The sequence below is a fragment of the Malus sylvestris genome, chromosome 6 (genome assembly GCF_916048215.2).
Source record: "Malus sylvestris chromosome 6, drMalSylv7.2, whole genome shotgun sequence".
NCBI lineage: Eukaryota > Viridiplantae > Streptophyta > Magnoliopsida > Rosales > Rosaceae > Malus > Malus sylvestris.
Window position 1 is genome coordinate 6,254,669 of NC_062265.1, and position 2,227 is coordinate 6,256,895.

The 2,227-nt window shown below is 34.6% G+C and overlaps 1 long non-coding RNA gene across 1 annotated transcript; it reads left to right on the forward strand.

Annotated features, from left to right (window-relative positions):
- The first annotated feature begins 202 nt into the window (after window positions 1-202).
- Window positions 203-1,835, forward strand: LOC126625773 (uncharacterized). The gene is made up of 3 exons (XR_007624477.1): window positions 203-715; window positions 1,094-1,198; window positions 1,299-1,835. It is a non-coding gene; the product is annotated as an uncharacterized LOC126625773 (long non-coding RNA).
- Window positions 1,836-2,227: the final 392 nt, after the last annotated feature.

Here is a 2,227-nt window from a genome sequence, read left to right on the forward strand (position 1 = left end):
CATGTCGAGAACTATCGACAACAACCGTCATCTCCTAATCATGAAGATCTAATGCAACTACTTCTTAATAGCACGTTTACTAATCCGTAATCAGATTGAGATGAATTGGATAAAAGAGGAATTGAATTGAGGGAGAATCATAATCAAAATCCTATTAAAGTTGTTTACTAAAGTATTTGGAATCGGAATAAAATTGGTGTTAATTCCATAAAACTTGTTAACTTATTAAGTTAAATCGGAATTAAAAATAGTATCATTACTAAACAACCCCTTATTCTAAATAATTATTTTTCATATAAAGTTATTGGAATTGATTTATATTTCATATCATATTAATTCATAAAATAATTGAAGAAGCTCTTCTTAAGGTAATATTTGTATAAATAAAAAAAAAAAAAAACCAGCACCTTATCCTCTTCCTCCAGATACCTTAGCATCCTCATCTCCTCCCTTACTTCAATCTTATCTTTCCCCAACCCCCATAGCCTTCCCGCGACCTCCTATATTCACAGGTCCTTCACTCCTCCCTTCCATCCATATCCCCTTCTTCCCTAGCCCCTACAACCATCCCACCACCTTTTGAATTCGCAGATTCACATGCATCCTCATTTGTTTTTCTCGTTCTTCAATTCTGCAAGCGACGAGGAAAACTGGGGTTCAGGTGTGGCCGGAGCTGACGCTCCTCCTAGGAAAATTGGTGGGGAAATTTGGAAAGGTAACCATATTTTAAATCTCCTATAGAATTATAGCCATCATTTTAGTTTTATGATAATTCTAACCAAAAATTGATGTAAAAGTACTAATATACCCTTAATATTAGGGTTTCTCACAACAAAAACAAAACCTTCTTTAAACTCTCGCAACCTTCTGGTTTCTCACCTTAAACCAGAAGAGCACTCTTTGTCGATTTTGCATAATTAAGCAACAAGGATGTTCTGACCATAAAAAAGGCAGCAGGACGTAACAACCTTTCAAATTGACTAAGAAACAATGGTATGGTTGGTCAATTGTAGCTTCCAATTCCTAAATCAACTTTTTGATATTTCATATTGGTTTTAATCAAACCTTTAACGATTTTCATGTTCCAATGCAGGATAATTTATTATGAATCCTTCGACAAATCAACAAGTTGATTTAAGAATTAGAAGCTGCAGTAAAGCAACCATATCAGTGTTTATTCGGCACTTTGCATAAGCAGGTTACTTATATGTGCTAATTAATTTTTCTCTAAAACTTTTTCCTAATGTTAATATATTTGCAGGTTAGTTAGACCGCTAATTAAATTTTTTTTCCTTCAGAATATGACTCAATTTGTTACCGTGGTCCACTACGGATGGAGGAGGGTTAATAGCTAATACACATATGGCCAAGAGAAAGCAATGGTAGTGTCAACCAAAGTTACTCATCAAGATCTTATACATGGTATATATAAACATCTTCGTATTAGTCTGAGTGAATTTAGAATCTCAGTACATTATCAATGCATGAGCAACTTAGGGATGCAAAATATGATGGAGATTGTAGACAATGACGATGTGACTAGTTGGGTATGTGAAAGTCTTTCTGCAAAACCGAACAAAATTTCATTATATGTTACAACATATCCTCTAAATGAACCTGAAGATGAACACCCAATTGCATGTAGTTCCCTATCACCAACGGTGGCAATTCAAGAAAATGATGGCATTTTGGGTGATGAACAACCAAGTCAAGTTCTTCAAGATAATGCCCAGATTAGTGAGACTTCAATAGATGTGAGTTTTGAGTTTACTAATGACTATCATGGCAATACCCATTTTGATAATGTGAAGTCTAACGATGCCAATTTCAATCTATCGTCGTCTCGTCGTAACAACGTAAGAGCATACAAGACTATGATAATATTGCAGATTTGAATATAGATGGAGATATTATGGTCGCATAATTGTACTCAAGTAAGAAAGATTTGCAAAAACAATTAGCTATGATTGCAATAAGGGGTGCATTTTTGCTCACCCACATTAACCTTGGTGTATGCTCACCATACACTTATAAGTTTGACATCTGTCTCATTCCCTAATCATAGTTAACTTCTTTATTAAAATACTTTTTCAATTTTTAAAAGTAATTTAAAATACTGATTAAACAAAAACAAAAATAAATACAAACCCACCCCACTCAGCCAAGCCAACCCAGACAAACATCACTCACGCCGTCGTCGTCAGTGACCACCTTTCAACCCTAATTC